General features: G+C 49.6%; 33 non-coding genes across 33 annotated transcripts in view; all 33 read left to right on the top strand.

Moving 5' to 3' along the window:
* The first annotated feature begins 492 nt into the window (after positions 1-492).
* trnap-agg lies at positions 493-564 on the top strand. The gene has a single exon. It is a non-coding gene; the product is annotated as a tRNA-Pro (tRNA).
* Positions 565-754: 190 nt separating this feature from the next.
* Positions 755-826, top strand: trnap-cgg. Its single transcript has one exon. It is a non-coding gene; the product is annotated as a tRNA-Pro (tRNA).
* A 173-nt stretch (positions 827-999) lies between these two features.
* Positions 1,000-1,071, top strand: trnap-ugg. The gene has a single exon. It is a non-coding gene; the product is annotated as a tRNA-Pro (tRNA).
* A 772-nt stretch (positions 1,072-1,843) lies between these two features.
* trnap-agg lies at positions 1,844-1,915 on the top strand. The gene has a single exon. It is a non-coding gene; the product is annotated as a tRNA-Pro (tRNA).
* Positions 1,916-2,367: 452 nt separating this feature from the next.
* On the top strand, positions 2,368-2,439 carry trnap-agg. Its single transcript has one exon. It is a non-coding gene; the product is annotated as a tRNA-Pro (tRNA).
* Positions 2,440-2,629: 190 nt separating this feature from the next.
* trnap-cgg lies at positions 2,630-2,701 on the top strand. The gene has a single exon. It is a non-coding gene; the product is annotated as a tRNA-Pro (tRNA).
* A 1,279-nt stretch (positions 2,702-3,980) lies between these two features.
* trnap-agg lies at positions 3,981-4,052 on the top strand. Its single transcript has one exon. It is a non-coding gene; the product is annotated as a tRNA-Pro (tRNA).
* A 190-nt stretch (positions 4,053-4,242) lies between these two features.
* trnap-cgg lies at positions 4,243-4,314 on the top strand. The gene has a single exon. It is a non-coding gene; the product is annotated as a tRNA-Pro (tRNA).
* Positions 4,315-5,593: 1,279 nt separating this feature from the next.
* Positions 5,594-5,665, top strand: trnap-cgg. Its single transcript has one exon. It is a non-coding gene; the product is annotated as a tRNA-Pro (tRNA).
* A 775-nt stretch (positions 5,666-6,440) lies between these two features.
* trnap-agg lies at positions 6,441-6,512 on the top strand. Its single transcript has one exon. It is a non-coding gene; the product is annotated as a tRNA-Pro (tRNA).
* A 1,218-nt stretch (positions 6,513-7,730) lies between these two features.
* On the top strand, positions 7,731-7,802 carry trnap-cgg. The gene has a single exon. It is a non-coding gene; the product is annotated as a tRNA-Pro (tRNA).
* A 173-nt stretch (positions 7,803-7,975) lies between these two features.
* Positions 7,976-8,047, top strand: trnap-ugg. Its single transcript has one exon. It is a non-coding gene; the product is annotated as a tRNA-Pro (tRNA).
* Positions 8,048-8,158: 111 nt separating this feature from the next.
* On the top strand, positions 8,159-8,230 carry trnap-ugg. Its single transcript has one exon. It is a non-coding gene; the product is annotated as a tRNA-Pro (tRNA).
* Positions 8,231-8,819: 589 nt separating this feature from the next.
* trnap-agg lies at positions 8,820-8,891 on the top strand. Its single transcript has one exon. It is a non-coding gene; the product is annotated as a tRNA-Pro (tRNA).
* A 452-nt stretch (positions 8,892-9,343) lies between these two features.
* trnap-agg lies at positions 9,344-9,415 on the top strand. The gene has a single exon. It is a non-coding gene; the product is annotated as a tRNA-Pro (tRNA).
* A 190-nt stretch (positions 9,416-9,605) lies between these two features.
* Positions 9,606-9,677, top strand: trnap-cgg. Its single transcript has one exon. It is a non-coding gene; the product is annotated as a tRNA-Pro (tRNA).
* Positions 9,678-9,850: 173 nt separating this feature from the next.
* Positions 9,851-9,922, top strand: trnap-ugg. The gene has a single exon. It is a non-coding gene; the product is annotated as a tRNA-Pro (tRNA).
* Positions 9,923-10,956: 1,034 nt separating this feature from the next.
* On the top strand, positions 10,957-11,028 carry trnap-agg. The gene has a single exon. It is a non-coding gene; the product is annotated as a tRNA-Pro (tRNA).
* A 190-nt stretch (positions 11,029-11,218) lies between these two features.
* On the top strand, positions 11,219-11,290 carry trnap-cgg. The gene has a single exon. It is a non-coding gene; the product is annotated as a tRNA-Pro (tRNA).
* A 173-nt stretch (positions 11,291-11,463) lies between these two features.
* On the top strand, positions 11,464-11,535 carry trnap-ugg. Its single transcript has one exon. It is a non-coding gene; the product is annotated as a tRNA-Pro (tRNA).
* A 1,034-nt stretch (positions 11,536-12,569) lies between these two features.
* trnap-agg lies at positions 12,570-12,641 on the top strand. The gene has a single exon. It is a non-coding gene; the product is annotated as a tRNA-Pro (tRNA).
* Positions 12,642-12,831: 190 nt separating this feature from the next.
* Positions 12,832-12,903, top strand: trnap-cgg. The gene has a single exon. It is a non-coding gene; the product is annotated as a tRNA-Pro (tRNA).
* Positions 12,904-14,182: 1,279 nt separating this feature from the next.
* trnap-cgg lies at positions 14,183-14,254 on the top strand. The gene has a single exon. It is a non-coding gene; the product is annotated as a tRNA-Pro (tRNA).
* A 173-nt stretch (positions 14,255-14,427) lies between these two features.
* trnap-ugg lies at positions 14,428-14,499 on the top strand. The gene has a single exon. It is a non-coding gene; the product is annotated as a tRNA-Pro (tRNA).
* A 111-nt stretch (positions 14,500-14,610) lies between these two features.
* On the top strand, positions 14,611-14,682 carry trnap-ugg. The gene has a single exon. It is a non-coding gene; the product is annotated as a tRNA-Pro (tRNA).
* Positions 14,683-15,533: 851 nt separating this feature from the next.
* On the top strand, positions 15,534-15,605 carry trnap-agg. The gene has a single exon. It is a non-coding gene; the product is annotated as a tRNA-Pro (tRNA).
* A 190-nt stretch (positions 15,606-15,795) lies between these two features.
* On the top strand, positions 15,796-15,867 carry trnap-agg. The gene has a single exon. It is a non-coding gene; the product is annotated as a tRNA-Pro (tRNA).
* A 435-nt stretch (positions 15,868-16,302) lies between these two features.
* Positions 16,303-16,374, top strand: trnap-ugg. The gene has a single exon. It is a non-coding gene; the product is annotated as a tRNA-Pro (tRNA).
* Positions 16,375-16,485: 111 nt separating this feature from the next.
* Positions 16,486-16,557, top strand: trnap-ugg. The gene has a single exon. It is a non-coding gene; the product is annotated as a tRNA-Pro (tRNA).
* Positions 16,558-17,408: 851 nt separating this feature from the next.
* trnap-agg lies at positions 17,409-17,480 on the top strand. The gene has a single exon. It is a non-coding gene; the product is annotated as a tRNA-Pro (tRNA).
* A 190-nt stretch (positions 17,481-17,670) lies between these two features.
* On the top strand, positions 17,671-17,742 carry trnap-agg. The gene has a single exon. It is a non-coding gene; the product is annotated as a tRNA-Pro (tRNA).
* Positions 17,743-17,932: 190 nt separating this feature from the next.
* trnap-cgg lies at positions 17,933-18,004 on the top strand. Its single transcript has one exon. It is a non-coding gene; the product is annotated as a tRNA-Pro (tRNA).
* Positions 18,005-18,177: 173 nt separating this feature from the next.
* The window catches only part of trnap-ugg, a 72-nt gene continuing 11 nt past the window's right edge, over positions 18,178-18,238 (top strand). Inside the window, exon 1 of the tRNA in view lies at positions 18,178-18,238. This exon is cut by the window's right edge and continues 11 nt beyond it. This is a non-coding gene — a tRNA (tRNA-Pro).

Raw genomic sequence — 18,238 nt, 5'->3', positions numbered from 1 at the left:
TAGGGGTATGATTCTCGCTTAGGGTGCGAGAGGTCCGGGGTTCAAATCCCGGACGAGACCTTTCCCACGCAACTTTCTGTCAGTATGATGTGTTTGTGTCAGCATCGTCTCTCCTTTGCTGTACAGCATGTAGCCGGCAGCTTTTCTGCAACTCAACACCACCCGACCTGCCTTTCCTTTCAGTTAAATATTGCTGCACAAAACGCTCGACAAAAGCTTTTGCGCAGCGTGGCTTGTTGGTCTATGGGTATGATTCTCGCTTAGGGTGCGAGAGGTCCCGGGTTCAAATCCCGGACGAGCCCTCTGTTCTGTGAAACTCTGCAACTTTTGCTGCTAGCTGCCACCGGTGAACTGCTGCAGTTCGTTACCCAGGACTTACTTTAGGAAATGTTGATGCGCAGTGGAACCAAGCTGAAAGATTGGTCTTACCTGCAGACCACTCTAAATATTTGTTGTGAAGAAAGGCACTGAATAAAAGGTACCCTTGCCCCAGGCTCGTTGGTCTAGGGGTATGATTCTCGCTTAGGGTGCGAGAGGTCCCGGGTTCAAATCCCGGACGAGCCCTCTGTTCTGTGAAACTCTGCAACTTTTGCTGCTAGCTGCCACTGGTGAACTGCTGCAGTTCGTTACCCAGGACTTACTTTAGGAAATGTTGATGCGCAGTGGAACCAAGCTGAAAGATTGGTCTTACCTGCAGACCACTCTAAATATTTGTTGTGAAGAAAGGCACTGAATAAAAGGTACCCTTGCCCCAGGCTCGTTGGTCTAGGGGTATGATTCTCGCTTCGGGTGCGAGAGGTCCCGGGTTCAACTCCCGGACGAGCCCTTCTTTCCGAAACAAACGCCAGACTTTACTGCAAGAATCGACGCTAACGAAACAAACAAAGACGAAACTCTTTTGTTAGCATTGAAGGAAAAGAGCCAATTTTGGACCAGATTTTTTACTTGCTCAGGCCTGCAAGGGGTCCTGACAAAACAAGACCCAGGGGAGCACTCAGCGGCTCGTTGGTCTAGGGGTATGATTCTCGCTTTGGGTGCGAGAGGTCCCGGGTTCAAATCCCGGACGAGCCCTTATGTGCTTCCTCACCAATTCTTTGTCGGCCTCACTGTCTAACGCGTTTCTGCTGTGGAGATTTAGCCTCAGTTGGATGTATATTTTTTCCCCCTGAGCCATCACATTGCGGCTCGTTGGTCTAGGGGTATGATTCTCGCTTTGGGTGCGAGAGATCCCGGGTTCAAATCCCGGACGAGCCCGCAGGCGTTACAGGTGCGTTTCATTGAAATGTGTTAATTTTCAACTCTCGTCAGTGATCTAGAAAATTATGTTGTTGTTTTTTCAGCTAAATTCATAGCCAGTCAAGGCTTGTTGGTCTAGGGTATGATTCTCGCTTAGGGTGCGAGAGGTCCCTGGTTCAAATCCCAGACAAGTCCTTCCCCACGCAACTATTTGTCATTATCAGGTGCTTGTGTCAGCACTGTCTTACCTTTGCTGTACAGCATATAGCCGGCAGCTTTTCTGCAACTAAACAACACCACACCTCCCTTTCCTTTCAGCTAAATATTGCTGCACAGAAGGCTCGACATAAGCGTTTGAGCAGAGTGGCTCGTTGGTCTAGGGGTATGATTCTCGCTTAGGGTGCGAGAGGTCCGGGGTTCAAATCCCGGACGAGACCTTTCCCACGCAACTTTCTGTCAGTATGATGTGTTTGTGTCAGCATCGTCTCTCCTTTGCTGTACAGCATGTAGCCGGCAGCTTTTCTGCAACTCAACACCACCCGACCTGCCTTTCCTTTCAGTTAAATATTGCTGCACAAAACGCTCGACAAAAGCTTTTGCGCAGCGTGGCTCGTTGGTCTAGGGGTATGATTCTCGCTTAGGGTGCGAGAGGTCCCGGGTTCAAATCCCGGACGAGCCCTCTGTTCTGTGAAACTCTGCAACTTTTGCTGCTAGCTGCCACCGGTGAACTGCTGCAGTTCGTTACCCAGGACTTACTTTAGGAAATGTTGATGCGCAGTGGAACCAAGCTGAAAGATTGGTCTTACCTGCAGACCACTCTAAATATTTGTTGTGAAGAAAGGCACTGAATAAAAGGTACCCTTGCCCCAGGCTCGTTGGTCTAGGGGTATGATTCTCGCTTAGGGTGCGAGAGGTCCCGGGTTGAAATCCCGGACGAGCCCTCTGTTCTGTGAAACTCTGCAACTTTTGCTGCTAGCTGCCACCGGTGAACTGCTGCAGTTCGTTACCCAGGACTTACTTTAGGAAATGTTGATGCGCAGTGGAACCAAGCTGAAAGATTGGTCTTACCTGCAGACCACTCTAAATATTTGTTGTGAAGAAAGGCACTGAATAAAAGGTACCCTTGCCCCAGGCTCGTTGGTCTAGGGGTATGATTCTCGCTTAGGGTGCGAGAGGTCCCGGGTTCAAATCCCGGACGAGCCCTCTGTTCTGTGAAACTCTGCAACTTTTGCTGCTAGCTGCCACTGGTGAACTGCTGCAGTTCGTTACCCAGGACTTACTTTAGGAAATGTTGATGCGCAGTGGAACCAAGCTGAAAGATTGGTCTTACCTGCAGACCACTCTAAATATTTGTTGTGAAGAAAGGCACTGAATAAAAGGTACCCTTGCCCCAGGCTCGTTGGTCTAGGGGTATGATTCTCGCTTCGGGTGCGAGAGGTCCCGGGTTCAACTCCCGGACGAGCCCTTCTTTCCGAAACAAACGCCAGACTTTACTGCAAGAATCGACGCTAACGAAACAAACAAAGACGAAACTCTTTTGTTAGCATTGAAGGAAAAGAGCCAATTTTGGACCAGATTTTTTACTTGCTCAGGCCTGCAAGGGGTCCTGACAAAACAAGACCCAGGGGAGCACTCAGCGGCTCGTTGGTCTAGGGGTATGATTCTTGCTTTGGGTGCGAGAGGTCCCGGGTTCAAATCCCGGACGAGCCCTTATGTGCTTCCTCACCAATTCTTTGTCGGCCTCACTGTCTAACGCGTTTCTGCTGTGGAGATTTAGCCTCAGTTGGATGTATATTTTTTCCCCCTGAGCCATCACATTGCGGCTCGTTGGTCTAGGGGTATGATTCTCGCTTTGGGTGCGAGAGATCCCGGGTTCAAATCCCGGACGAGCCCGCAGGCGTTACAGGTGCGTTTCATTGAAATGTGTTAATTTTCAACTCTCGTCAGTGATCTAGAAAATTATGTTGTTGTTTTTTCAGCTAAATTCATAGCCAGTCAAGGCTTGTTGGTCTAGGGTATGATTCTCGCTTAGGGTGCGAGAGGTCCCTGGTTCAAATCCCAGACAAGTCCTTCCCCACGCAACTATTTGTCATTATCAGGTGCTTGTGTCAGCACTGTCTTACCTTTGCTGTACAGCATATAGCCGGCAGCTTTTCTGCAACTAAACAACACCACACCTCCCTTTCCTTTCAGCTAAATATTGCTGCACAGAAGGCTCGACATAAGCGTTTGAGCAGAGTGGCTCGTTGGTCTAGGGGTATGATTCTCGCTTAGGGTGCGAGAGGTCCGGGGTTCAAATCCCGGACGAGACCTTTCCCACGTAACTTTCTGTCAGTATGATGTGTTTGTGTCAGCATCGTCTCTCCTTTGCTGTACAGCATGTAGCCGGCAGCTTTTCTGCAACTCAACACCACCCGACCTGCCTTTCCTTTCAGTTAAATATTGCTGCACAAAACGCTCGACAAAAGCTTTTGCGCAGCGTGGCTTGTTGGTCTATGGGTATGATTCTCGCTTAGGGTGCGAGAGGTCCCGGGTTCAAATCCCGGACGAGCCCTCTGTTCTGTGAAACTCTGCAACTTTTGCTGCTAGCTGCCACCGGTGAACTGCTGCAGTTCGTTACCCAGGACTTACTTTAGGAAATGTTGATGCGCAGTGGAACCAAGCTGAAAGATTGGTCTTACCTGCAGACCACTCTAAATATTTGTTGTGAAGAAAGGCACTGAATAAAAGGTACCCTTGCCCCAGGCTCGTTGGTCTAGGGGTATGATTCTCGCTTAGGGTGCGAGAGGTCCCGGGTTCAAATCCCGGACGAGCCCTCTGTTCTGTGAAACTCTGCAACTTTTGCTGCTAGCTGCCACTGGTGAACTGCTGCAGTTCGTTACCCAGGACTTACTTTAGGAAATGTTGATGCGCAGTGGAACCAAGCTGAAAGATTGGTCTTACCTGCAGACCACTCTAAATATTTGTTGTGAAGAAAGGCACTGAATAAAAGGTACCCTTGCCCCAGGCTCGTTGGTCTAGGGGTATGATTCTCGCTTCGGGTGCGAGAGGTCCCGGGTTCAACTCCCGGACGAGCCCTTCTTTCCGAAACAAACGCCAGACTTTACTGCAAGAATCGACGCTAACGAAACAAACAAAGACGAAACTCTTTTGTTAGCATTGAAGGAAAAGAGCCAATTTTGGACCAGATTTTTTACTTGCTCAGGCCTGCAAGGGGTCCTGACAAAACAAGACCCAGGGGAGCACTCAGCGGCTCGTTGGTCTAGGGGTATGATTCTCGCTTTGGGTGCGAGAGGTCCCGGATTCAAATCCCGGACGAGCCCTTATGTGCTTCCTCACCAATTCTTTGTCGGCCTCACTGTCTAACGCGTTTCTGCTGTGGAGATTTAGCCTCAGTTGGATGTATATTTTTTCCCCCTGAGCCATCACATTGCGGCTCGTTGGTCTAGGGGTATGATTCTCGCTTTGGGTGCGAGAGATCCCGGGTTCAAATCCCGGACGAGCCCGCAGGCGTTACAGGTGCGTTTCATTGAAATGTGTTAATTTTCAACTCTCGTCAGTGATCTAGAAAATTATGTTGTTGTTTTTTCAGCTAAATTCATAGCCAGTCAAGGCTTGTTGGTCTAGGGTATGATTCTCGCTTAGGGTGCGAGAGGTCCCTGGTTCAAATCCCAGACAAGTCCTTCCCCACGCAACTATTTGTCATTATCAGGTGCTTGTGTCAGCACTGTCTTACCTTTGCTGTACAGCATATAGCCGGCAGCTTTTCTGCAACTAAACAACACCACACCTCCCTTTCCTTTCAGCTAAATATTGCTGCACAGAAGGCTCGACATAAGCGTTTGAGCAGAGTGGCTCGTTGGTCTAGGGGTATGATTCTCGCTTAGGGTGCGAGAGGTCCGGGGTTCAAATCCCGGACGAGACCTTTCCCACGCAACTTTCTGTCAGTATGATGTGTTTGTGTCAGCACCGTCTCTCCTTTGCTGTACAGCATGTAGCCGGCAGCTTTTCTGCAACTCAACACCACCCGACCTGCCTTTCCTTTCAGTTAAATATTGCTGCACAAAACGCTCGACAAAAGCTTTTGCGCAGCGTGGCTCTTTGGTCTAGGGGTATGATTCTCGCTTAGGGTGCGAGAGGTCCCGGGTTCAAATCCCGGACGAGCCCTCTGTTCTGTGAAACTCTGCAACTTTTGCTGCTAGCTGCCACCGGTGAACTGCTGCAGTTCGTTACCCAGGACTTACTTTAGGAAATGTTGATGCGCAGTGGAACCAAGCTGAAAGATTGGCCTTACCTGCAGAACACTCTAAATATTTGTTGTGAAGAAAGGCACTGAATAAAAGGTACCCTTGCCCCAGGCTCGTTGGTCTAGGGGTATGATTCTCGCTTCGGGTGCGAGAGGTCCCGGGTTCAACTCCCGGACGAGCCCTTCTTACCGAAACAAACGCCAGACTTTACTGCAAGAATCGACGCTAACGAAACAAACAAAGACGAAACTCTTTTGTTAACATTGAAGGAAAAGAGCCAATTTTGGACCAGATTTTTTACTTGCTCAGGCCTGCAAGGGGTCCTGACAAAACAAGACCCAGGGGAGCACTCAGCGGCTCGTTGGTCTAGGGGTATGATTCTCGCTTTGGGTGCGAGAGGTCCCGGGTTCAAATCCCGGAGGAGCCCTTTTGTGCTTCCTCACCAATTCTTTGTCGGCCTCACTGTCTAACGCGTTTCTGCTGTGGAGATTTAGCCTCAGTTGGATGTATATTTTTTCCCCCTGAGCCATCACATTGCGGCTTGTTGGTCTAGGGGTATGATTCTCGCTTTGGGTGCGAGAGGTCCCGGGTTCAAATCCCGGACGAGCCCGCAGGCGTTACAGGTGCATTTCATTGAAATGTGTTAATTTTCAACTCTCGTCAGTGATCTAGAAAATTATGTTGTTGTTTTTTCAGCTAAATTCATAGCCAGTCAAGGCTTGTTGGTCTAGGGTATGATTCTCGCTTAGGGTGCGAGAGGTCCTGGGTTCAAATCCCAGACAAGTCCTTCCCCACGCAACTATTTGTCATTATCAGGTGCTTGTGTCAGCACTGTCTTACCTTTGCTGTACAGCATATAGCCGGCAGCTTTTCTGCAACTAAACAACACCACACCTCCCTTTCCTTTCAGCTAAATATTGCTGCACAGAAGGCTCGACATAAGCTTTTGCGCAGCGTGGCTCGTTGGTCTAGGGGTATGATTCTCGCTTAGGGTGCGAGAGGTCCCGGGTTCAAATCCCGGACGAGCCCTCTGTTCTGTGAAACTCTGCAACTTTTGCTGCTAGCTGCCACCGGTGAACTGCTGCAGTTCGTTACCCAGGACTTACTTTAGGAAATGTTGATGCGCAGTGGAACCAAGCTGAAAGATTGGTCTTACCTGCAGACCACTCTAAATATTTGTTGTGAAGAAAGGCACTGAATAAAAGGTACCCTTGCCCCAGGCTCGTTGGTCTAGGGGTATGATTCTCGCTTAGGGTGCGAGAGGTCCCGGGTTCAAATCCCGGACGACCCCTCTGTTCTGTGAAACTCTGCAACTTTTGCTGCTAGCTGCCACCGGTGAACTGCTGCAGTTCGTTACCCAGGACTTACTTTAGGAAATGTTGATGCGCAGTGGAACCAAGCTGAAAGATTGGTCTTACCTGCAGACCACTCTAAATATTTGTTGTGAAGAAAGGCACTGAATAAAAGGTACCCTTCCCCCAGGCTCGTTGGTCTAGGGGTATGATTCTCGCTTAGGGTGCGAGAGGTCCCAGGTTCAAATCCCGGACGAGCCCTCTGTTCTGTGAAACTCTGCAACTTTTGCTGCTAGCTGCCACCGGTGAACTGCTGCAGTTCGTTACCCAGGACTTACTTTAGGAAATGTTGATGCGCAGTGGAACCAAGCTGAAAGATTGGTCTTACCTGCAGACCACTCTAAATATTTGTTGTGAAGAAAGGCACTGAATAAAAGGTACCCTTGCCCCAGGCTCGTTGGTCTAGGGGTATGATTCTCGCTTAGGGTGCGAGAGGTCCGGGGTTCAAATCCCGGACGAGACCTTTCCCACGCAACTTTCTGTCAGTATGATGTGTTTGTGTCAGCACCGTCTCTCCTTTGCTGTACAGCATGTAGCCGGCAGCTTTTCTGCAACTCAACACCACCCGACCTGCCTTTCCTTTCAGTTAAATATTGCTGCACAAAACGCTCGACAAAAGCTTTTGCGCAGCGTGGCTCGTTGGTCTAGGGGTATGATTCTCGCTTAGGGTGCGAGAGGTCCCGGGTTCAAATCCCGGACGAGCAATCTGTTCTGTGAAACTCTGCAACTTTTGCTGCTAGCTGCCACCGGTGAACTGCTGCAGTTTGTTACCCAGGACTTACTTTAGGAAATGTTGATGCGCAGTGGAACCAAGCTGAAAGATTGGCCTTACCTGCAGAACACTCTAAATATTTGTTGTGAAGAAAGGCACTGAATAAAAGGTACCCTTCCCCCAGGCTCGTTGGTCTAGGGGTATGATTCTCGCTTCGGGTGCGAGAGGTCCCGGGTTCAACTCCCGGACGAGCCCTTCTTTCCGAAACAAACGCCAGACTTTACTGCAAGAATCGACGCTAACGAAACAAACAAAGACGAAACTCTTTTGTTAGCATTGAAGGAAAAGAGCCAATTTTGGACCAGATTTTTTACTTGCTCAGGCCTGCAAGGGGTCCTGACAAAACAAGACCCAGGGGAGCACTCAGCGGCTCGTTGGTCTAGGGGTATGATTCTCGCTTTGGGTGCGAGAGGTCCCGGGTTCAAATCCCGGACGAGCCCTTTTGTGCTTCCTCACCAATTCTTTGTCGGCCTCACTGTCTAACGCGTTTCTGCTGTGGAGATTTAGCCTCAGTTGGATGTATATTTTTTCCCCCTGAACCATCACGTTGCGGCTCGTTGGTCTAGGGGTATGATTCTCGCTTTGGGTGCGAGAGGTCCCGGGTTCAAATCCCGGACGAGCCCGCAGGCGTTACAGGTGCATTTGATTGAAATGTGTTAATTTTCAACTCTCGTCAGTGATCTAGAAAATTATGTTGTTGTTTTTTCAGCTAAATTCATAGCCAGTCAAGGCTTGTTGGTCTAGGGTATGATTCTCGCTTAGGGTGCGAGAGGTCCCGGGTTCAAATCCCAGACAAGTCCTTCCCCACGCAACTATTTGTCATTATCAGGTGCTTGTGTCAGCACTGTCTTACCTTTGCTGTACAGCATATAGCCGGCAGCTTTTCTGCAACTAAACAACACCACACCTCCCTTTCCTTTCAGCTAAATATTGCTGCACAGAAGGCTCGACATAAGCGTTTGAGCAGAGTGGCTCGTTGGTCTAGGGGTATGATTCTCGCTTAGGGTGCGAGAGGTCCGGGGTTCAAATCCCGGACGAGACCTTTCCCACGCAACTTTCTGTCAGTATGATGTGTTTGTGTCAGCATCGTCTCTCCTTTGCTGTACAGCATGTAGCCGGCAGCTTTTCTGCAACTCAACACCACCCGACCTGCCTTTCCTTTCAGTTAAATATTGCTGCACAAAACGCTCGACAAAAGCTTTTGCGCAGCGTGGCTCGTTGGTCTAGGGGTATGATTCTCGCTTAGGGTGCGAGAGGTCCCGGGTTCAAATCCCGGACGAGCCCTCTGTTCTGTGAAACTCTGCAACTTTTGCTGCTAGCTGCCACCGGTGAACTGCTGCAGTTCGTTACCCAGGACTTACTTTAGGAAATGTTGATGCGCAGTGGAACCAAGCTGAAAGATTGGTCTTACCTGCAGACCACTCTAAATATTTGTTGTGAAGAAAGGCACTGAATAAAAGGTACCCTTGCCCCAGGCTCGTTGGTCTAGGGGTATGATTCTCGCTTAGGGTGCGAGAGGTCCCGGGTTGAAATCCCGGACGAGCCCTCTGTTCTGTGAAACTCTGCAACTTTTGCTGCTAGCTGCCACCGGTGAACTGCTGCAGTTCGTTACCCAGGACTTACTTTAGGAAATGTTGATGCGCAGTGGAACCAAGCTGAAAGATTGGTCTTACCTGCAGACCACTCTAAATATTTGTTGTGAAGAAAGGCACTGAATAAAAGGTACCCTTGCCCCAGGCTCGTTGGTCTAGGGGTATGATTCTCGCTTAGGGTGCGAGAGGTCCCGGGTTCAAATCCCGGACGAGCCCTCTGTTCTGTGAAACTCTGCAACTTTTGCTGCTAGCTGCCACTGGTGAACTGCTGCAGTTCGTTACCCAGGACTTACTTTAGGAAATGTTGATGCGCAGTGGAACCAAGCTGAAAGATTGGTCTTACCTGCAGACCACTCTAAATATTTGTTGTGAAGAAAGGCACTGAATAAAAGGTACCCTTGCCCCAGGCTCGTTGGTCTAGGGGTATGATTCTCGCTTCGGGTGCGAGAGGTCCCGGGTTCAACTCCCGGACGAGCCCTTCTTTCCGAAACAAACGCCAGACTTTACTGCAAGAATCGACGCTAACGAAACAAACAAAGACGAAACTCTTTTGTTAGCATTGAAGGAAAAGAGCCAATTTTGGACCAGATTTTTTACTTGCTCAGGCCTGCAAGGGGTCCTGACAAAACAAGACCCAGGGGAGCACTCAGCGGCTCGTTGGTCTAGGGGTATGATTCTCGCTTTGGGTGCGAGAGGTCCCGGGTTCAAATCCCGGACGAGCCCTTATGTGCTTCCTCACCAATTCTTTGTCGGCCTCACTGTCTAACGCGTTTCTGCTGTGGAGATTTAGCCTCAGTTGGATGTATATTTTTTCCCCCTGAGCCATCACATTGCGGCTCGTTGGTCTAGGGGTATGATTCTCGCTTTGGGTGCGAGAGATCCCGGGTTCAAATCCCGGACGAGCCCGCAGGCGTTACAGGTGCGTTTCATTGAAATGTGTTAATTTTCAACTCTCGTCAGTGATCTAGAAAATTATGTTGTTGTTTTTTCAGCTAAATTCATAGCCAGTCAAGGCTTGTTGGTCTAGGGTATGATTCTCGCTTAGGGTGCGAGAGGTCCCTGGTTCAAATCCCAGACAAGTCCTTCCCCACGCAACTATTTGTCATTATCAGGTGCTTGTGTCAGCACTGTCTTACCTTTGCTGTACAGCATATAGCCGGCAGCTTTTCTGCAACTAAACAACACCACACCTCCCTTTCCTTTCAGCTAAATATTGCTGCACAGAAGGCTCGACATAAGCGTTTGAGCAGAGTGGCTCGTTGGTCTAGGGGTATGATTCTCGCTTAGGGTGCGAGAGGTCCGGGGTTCAAATCCCGGACGAGACCTTTCCCACGCAACTTTCTGTCAGTATGATGTGTTTGTGTCAGCATCGTCTCTCCTTTGCTGTACAGCATGTAGCCGGCAGCTTTTCTGCAACTCAACACCACCCGACCTGCCTTTCCTTTCAGTTAAATATTGCTGCACAAAACGCTCGACAAAAGCTTTTGCGCAGCGTGGCTTGTTGGTCTATGGGTATGATTCTCGCTTAGGGTGCGAGAGGTCCCGGGTTCAAATCCCGGACGAGCCCTCTGTTCTGTGAAACTCTGCAACTTTTGCTGCTAGCTGCCACCGGTGAACTGCTGCAGTTCGTTACCCAGGACTTACTTTAGGAAATGTTGATGCGCAGTGGAACCAAGCTGAAAGATTGGTCTTACCTGCAGACCACTCTAAATATTTGTTGTGAAGAAAGGCACTGAATAAAAGGTACCCTTGCCCCAGGCTCGTTGGTCTAGGGGTATGATTCTCGCTTAGGGTGCGAGAGGTCCCGGGTTCAAATCCCGGACGAGCCCTCTGTTCTGTGAAACTCTGCAACTTTTGCTGCTAGCTGCCACTGGTGAACTGCTGCAGTTCGTTACCCAGGACTTACTTTAGGAAATGTTGATGCGCAGTGGAACCAAGCTGAAAGATTGGTCTTACCTGCAGACCACTCTAAATATTTGTTGTGAAGAAAGGCACTGAATAAAAGGTACCCTTGCCCCAGGCTCGTTGGTCTAGGGGTATGATTCTCGCTTCGGGTGCGAGAGGTCCCGGGTTCAACTCCCGGACGAGCCCTTCTTTCCGAAACAAACGCCAGACTTTACTGCAAGAATCGACGCTAACGAAACAAACAAAGACGAAACTCTTTTGTTAGCATTGAAGGAAAAGAGCCAATTTTGGACCAGATTTTTTACTTGCTCAGGCCTGCAAGGGGTCCTGACAAAACAAGACCCAGGGGAGCACTCAGCGGCTCGTTGGTCTAGGGGTATGATTCTCGCTTTGGGTGCGAGAGGTCCCGGGTTCAAATCCCGGACGAGCCCTTATGTGCTTCCTCACCAATTCTTTGTCGGCCTCACTGTCTAACGCGTTTCTGCTGTGGAGATTTAGCCTCAGTTGGATGTATATTTTTTCCCCCTGAGCCATCACATTGCGGCTCGTTGGTCTAGGGGTATGATTCTCGCTTTGGGTGCGAGAGATCCCGGGTTCAAATCCCGGACGAGCCCGCAGGCGTTACAGGTGCGTTTCATTGAAATGTGTTAATTTTCAACTCTCGTCAGTGATCTAGAAAATTATGTTGTTGTTTTTTCAGCTAAATTCATAGCCAGTCAAGGCTTGTTGGTCTAGGGTATGATTCTCGCTTAGGGTGCGAGAGGTCCCTGGTTCAAATCCCAGACAAGTCCTTCCCCACGCAACTATTTGTCATTATCAGGTGCTTGTGTCAGCACTGTCTTACCTTTGCTGTACAGCATATAGCCGGCAGCTTTTCTGCAACTAAACAACACCACACCTCCCTTTCCTTTCAGCTAAATATTGCTGCACAGAAGGCTCGACATAAGCGTTTGAGCAGAGTGGCTCGTTGGTCTAGGGGTATGATTCTCGCTTAGGGTGCGAGAGGTCCGGGGTTCAAATCCCGGACGAGACCTTTCCCACGTAACTTTCTGTCAGTATGATGTGTTTGTGTCAGCATCGTCTCTCCTTTGCTGTACAGCATGTAGCCGGCAGCTTTTCTGCAACTCAACACCACCCGACCTGCCTTTCCTTTCAGTTAAATATTGCTGCACAAAACGCTCGACAAAAGCTTTTGCGCAGCGTGGCTTGTTGGTCTATGGGTATGATTCTCGCTTAGGGTGCGAGAGGTCCCGGGTTCAAATCCCGGACGAGCCCTCTGTTCTGTGAAACTCTGCAACTTTTGCTGCTAGCTGCCACCGGTGAACTGCTGCAGTTCGTTACCCAGGACTTACTTTAGGAAATGTTGATGCGCAGTGGAACCAAGCTGAAAGATTGGTCTTACCTGCAGACCACTCTAAATATTTGTTGTGAAGAAAGGCACTGAATAAAAGGTACCCTTGCCCCAGGCTCGTTGGTCTAGGGGTATGATTCTCGCTTAGGGTGCGAGAGGTCCCGGGTTCAAATCCCGGACGAGCCCTCTGTTCTGTGAAACTCTGCAACTTTTGCTGCTAGCTGCCACTGGTGAACTGCTGCAGTTCGTTACCCAGGACTTACTTTAGGAAATGTTGATGCGCAGTGGAACCAAGCTGAAAGATTGGTCTTACCTGCAGACCACTCTAAATATTTGTTGTGAAGAAAGGCACTGAATAAAAGGTACCCTTGCCCCAGGCTCGTTGGTCTAGGGGTATGATTCTCGCTTCGGGTGCGAGAGGTCCCGGGTTCAACTCCCGGACGAGCCCTTCTTTCCGAAACAAACGCCAGACTTTACTGCAAGAATCGACGCTAACGAAACAAACAAAGACGAAACTCTTTTGTTAGCATTGAAGGAAAAGAGCCAATTTTGGACCAGATTTTTTACTTGCTCAGGCCTGCAAGGGGTCCTGACAAAACAAGACCCAGGGGAGCACTCAGCGGCTCGTTGGTCTAGGGGTATGATTCTCGCTTTGGGTGCGAGAGGTCCCGGATTCAAATCCCGGACGAGCCCTTATGTGCTTCCTCACCAATTCTTTGTCGGCCTCACTGTCTAACGCGTTTCTGCTGTGGAGATTTAGCCTCAGTTGGATGTATATTTTTTCCCCCTGAGCCATCACATTGCGGCTCGTTGGTCTAGGGGTATGATTCTCGCTTTGGGTGCGAGAGATCCCGGGTTCAAATCCCGGACGAGCCCGCAGGCGTTACAGGTGCGTTTCATTGAAATGTGTTAATTTTCAACTCTCGTCAGTGATCTAGAAAATTATGTTGTTGTTTTTTCAGCTAAATTCATAGCCAGTCAAGGCTTGTTGTTCTAGGGTATGATTCTCGCTTAGGGTGCGAGAGGTCCCTGGTTCAAATCCCAGACAAGTCCTTCCCCACGCAACTATTTGTCATTATCAGGTGCTTGTGTCAGCACTGTCTTACCTTTGCTGTACAGCATATAGCCGGCAGCTTTTCTGCAACTAAACAACACCACACCTCCCTTTCCTTTCAGCTAAATATTGCTGCACAGAAGGCTCGACATAAGCGTTTGAGCAGAGTGGCTCGTTGGTCTAGGGGTATGATTCTCGCTTAGGGTGCGAGAGGTCCGGGGTTCAAATCCCGGACGAGACCTTTCCCACGCAACTTTCTGTCAGTATGATGTGTTTGTGTCAGCACCGTCTCTCCTTTGCTGTACAGCATGTAGCCGGCAGCTTTTCTGCAACTCAACACCACCCGACCTGCCTTTCCTTTCAGTTAAATATTGCTGCACAAAACGCTCGACAAAAGCTTTTGCGCAGCGTGGCTCTTTGGTCTAGGGGTATGATTCTCGCTTAGGGTGCGAGAGGTCCCGGGTTCAAATCCCGGACGAGCCCTCTGTTCTGTGAAACTCTGCAACTTTTGCTGCTAGCTGCCACCGGTGAACTGCTGCAGTTCGTTACCCAGGACTTACTTTAGGAAATGTTGATGCGCAGTGGAACCAAGCTGAAAGATTGGCCTTACCTGCAGAACACTCTAAATATTTGTTGTGAAGAAAGGCACTGAATAAAAGGTACCCTTGCCCCAGGCTCGTTGGTCTAGGGGTATGATTCTCGCTTCGGGTGCGAGAGGTCCCGGGTTCAACTCCCGGACGAGCCCTTCTTACCGAAACAAACGCCAGACTTTACTGCAAGAATCGACGCTAACGAAACAAACAAAGACGAAACTCTTTTGTTAACATTGAAGGAAAAGAGCCAATTTTGGACCAGATTTTTTACTTGCTCAGGCCTGCAAGGGGTCCTGACAAAACAAGACCCAGGGGAGCACTCAGCGGCTCGTTGGTCTAGGGGTATGATTCTCGCTTTGGGTGCGAGAGGTCCCGGGTTCAAATCCCGGACGAGCCCTTATGTGCTTCCTCACCAATTCTTTGTCGGCCTCACTGTCTAACGCGTTTCTGCTGTGGAGATTTAGCCTCAGTTGGATGTATATTTTTTCCCCCTGAGCCATCACATTGCGGCTCGTTGGTCTAGGGGTATGATTCTCGCTTTGGGTGCGAGAGGTCCCGGGTTCAAATCCCGGACGAGCCCGCAGGCGTTACAGGTGCATTTCATTGAAATGTGTTAATTTTCAACTCTCGTCAGTGATCTAGAAAATTATGTTGATGTTTTTTCAGCTAAATTCATAGCCAGTCAAGGCTTGTTGGTCTAGGGTATGATTCTCGCTTAGGGTGCGAGAGGTCCCGGGTTCAAATCCCAGACAAGTCCTTCCCCACGCAACTATTTGTCATTATCAGGTGCTTGTGTCAGCACTGTCTTACCTTTGCTGTACAGCATATAGCCGGCAGCTTTTCTGCAACTAAACAACACTACACCTCCCTTTCCTTTCAGCTAAATATTGCTGCACAGAAGGCTCGACATAAGCGTTTGAGCAGAGTGGCTCGTTGGTCTAGGGGTATGATTCTCGCTTAGGGTGCGAGAGGTCCGGGGTTCAAATCCCGGACGAGACCTTTCCCACGCAACTTTCTGTCAGTATGATGTGTTTGTGTCAGCATCGTCTCTCCTTTGCTGTACAGCATGTAGCCGGCAGCTTTTCTGCAACTCAACACCACCCGACCTGCCTTTCCTTTCAGTTAAATATTGCTGCACAAAACGCTCGACAAAAGCTTTTGCGCAGCGTGGCTCGTAGGTCTAGGGGTATGATTCTCGCTTAGGGTGCGAGAGGTCCCGGGTTCAAATCCCGGACGAGCCCTCTGTTCTGTGAAACTCTGCAACTTTTGCTGCTAGCTGCCACCGGTGAACTGCTGCAGTTCGTTACCCAGGACTTACTTTAGGAAATGTTGATGCGCAGTGGAACCAAGCTGAAAGATTGGTCTTACCTGCAGACCACTCTAAATATTTGTTGTGAAGAAAGGCACTGAATAAAAGGTACCCTTGCCCCAGGCTCGTTGGTCTAGGGGTATGATTCTCGCTTAGGGTGCGAGAGGTCCCGGGTTCAAATCCCGGACGAGCCCTCTGTTCTGTGAAACTCTGCAACTTTTGCTGCTAGCTGCCACCGGTGAACTGCTTCAGTTCGTTACCCAGGACTTACTTTAGGAAATGTTGATGCGCAGTGGAACCAAGCTGAAAGATTGGTCTTACCTGCAGACCACTCTAAATATTTGTTGTGAAGAAAGGCACTGAATAAAAGGTACCCTTGCCCCAGGCTCGTTGGTCTAGGGGTATGATTCTCGCTTAGGGTGCGAGAGGTCCCGGGTTCAAATCCCGGACGAGCCCTCTGTTCTGTGAAACTCTGCAACTTTTGCTGCTAGCTGCCACCGGTGAACTGCTGCAGTTCGTTACCCAGGACTTACTTTAGGAAATGTTGATGCGCAGTGGAACCAAGCTGAAAGATTGGTCTTACCTGCAGACCACTCTAAATATTTGTTGTGAAGAAAGGCACTGAATAAAAGGTACCCTTGCCCCAGGCTCGTTGGTCTAGGGGTATGATTCTCACTTCGGGTGCGAGAGGTCCCGGGTTCAACTCCCGGACAAGCCCTTCTTTCCGAAACAAACGCCAGACTTTACTGCAAGAATCGACGCTAACGAAACAAACAAAGACGAAACTCTTTTGTTAGCATTGAAGGAAAAGAGCCAATTTTGGACCAGATTTTTTACTTGCTCAGGCCTGCAAGGGGTCCTGACAAAACAAGACCCAGGGTAGCACTCAGCGGCTCGTTGGTCTAGGGGTATGATTCTCGCTTTGGGTGCGAGAGGTCCCGGGTTCAAATCCCGGACGAGCCCTTATGTGCTTCCTCACCAATTCTTTGTCGGCCTCACTGTCTAACGCGTTTCTGCTGTGGAGATTTAGCCTCAGTTGGATGTATATTTTTTCCCCCTGAGCCATCACATTGCGGCTCGTTGGTCTAGGGGTATGATTCTCGCTTTGGGTGCGAGAGGTCCCGGGTTCAAATCCCGGACGAGCCCGCAGGCGTTACAGGTGCATTTCATTGAAATGTGTTAATTTTCAACTCTCGTCAGTGATCTAGAAAATTATGTTGATGTTTTTTCAGCTAAATTCATAGCCAGTCAAGGCTTGTTGGTCTAGGGTATGATTCTCGCTTAGGGTGCGAGAGGTCCCGGGTTCAAATCCCAGACAAGTCCTTCCCCACGCAACTATTTGTCATTATCAGGTGCTTGTGTCAGCACTGTCTTACCTTTGCTGTACAGCATATAGCCGGCAGCTTTTCTGCAACTAAACAACACTACACCTCCCTTTCCTTTCAGCTAAATATTGCTGCACAGAAGGCTCGACATAAGCGTTTGAGCAGAGTGGCTCGTTGGTCTAGGGGTATGATTCTCGCTTAGGGTGCGAGAGGTCCGGGGTTCAAATCCCGGACGAGACCTTTCCCACGCAACTTTCTGTCAGTATGATGTGTTTGTGTCAGCATCGTCTCTCCTTTGCTGTACAGCATGTAGCCGGCAGCTTTTCTGCAACTCAACACCACCCGACCTGCCTTTCCTTTCAGTTAAATATTGCTGCACAAAACGCTCGACAAAAGCTTTTGCGCAGCGTGGCTCGTAGGTCTAGGGGTATGATTCTCGCTTAGGGTGCGAGAGGTCCCGGGTTCAAATCCCGGACGAGCCCTCTGTTCTGTGAAACTCTGCAACTTTTGCTGCTAGCTGCCACCGGTGAACTGCTGCAGTTCGTTACCCAGGACTTACTTTAGGAAATGTTGATGCGCAGTGGAACCAAGCTGAAAGATTGGTCTTACCTGCAGACCACTCTAAATATTTGTTGTGAAGAAAGGCACTGAATAAAAGGTACCCTTGCCCCAGGCTCGTTGGTCTAGGGGTATGATTCTCGCTTAGGGTGCGAGAGGTCCCGGGTTCAAATCCCGGACGAGCCCTCTGTTCTGTGAAACTCTGCAACTTTTGCTGCTAGCTGCCACCGGTGAACTGCTTCAGTTCGTTACCCAGGACTTACTTTAGGAAATGTTGATGCGCAGTGGAACCAAGCTGAAAGATTGGTCTTACCTGCAGACCACTCTAAATATTTGTTGTGAAGAAAGGCACTGAATAAAAGGTACCCTTGCCCCAGGCTCGTTGGTCTAGGGGTATGATTCTCGCTTAGGGTGCGAGAGGTCCCGGGTTCAAATCCCGGACGAGCCCTCTGTTCTGTGAAACTCTGCAACTTTTGCTGCTAGCTGCCACCGGTGAACTGCTGCAGTTCGTTACCCAGGACTTACTTTAGGAAATGTTGATGCGCAGTGGAACCAAGCTGAAAGATTGGTCTTACCTGCAGACCACTCTAAATATTTGTTGTGAAGAAAGGCACTGAATAAAAGGTACCCTTGCCCCAGGCTCGTTGGTCTAGGGGTATGATTCTCGCTTCGGGTGCGAGAGGTCCCGGGTTCAGCTCCCGGACGAGCCCTTCTTTCCGAAACAAACGCCAGACTTTACTGCAAGAATCGACGCTAACGAAACAAACAAAGACGAAACTCTTTTGTTAGCATTGAAGGAAAAGAGCCAATTTTGGACCAGATTTTTTACTTGCTCAGGCCTGCAAGGGGTCCTGACAAAACAAGACCCAGGGGAGCACTCAGCGGCTCGTTGGTCTAGGGGTATGATTCTCGCTTTGGGTGCGAGAGGTCCCGGGTTCAAATCC

This window comes from Alosa sapidissima, chromosome 8 (genome assembly GCF_018492685.1).
Source record: "Alosa sapidissima isolate fAloSap1 chromosome 8, fAloSap1.pri, whole genome shotgun sequence".
Classification (NCBI taxonomy): Eukaryota; Metazoa; Chordata; class Actinopteri; order Clupeiformes; family Clupeidae; genus Alosa; species Alosa sapidissima.
The sequence above is the reverse complement of the archived record's forward strand: the minus strand, read 5'-3'. Positions and strand labels throughout refer to the sequence as shown.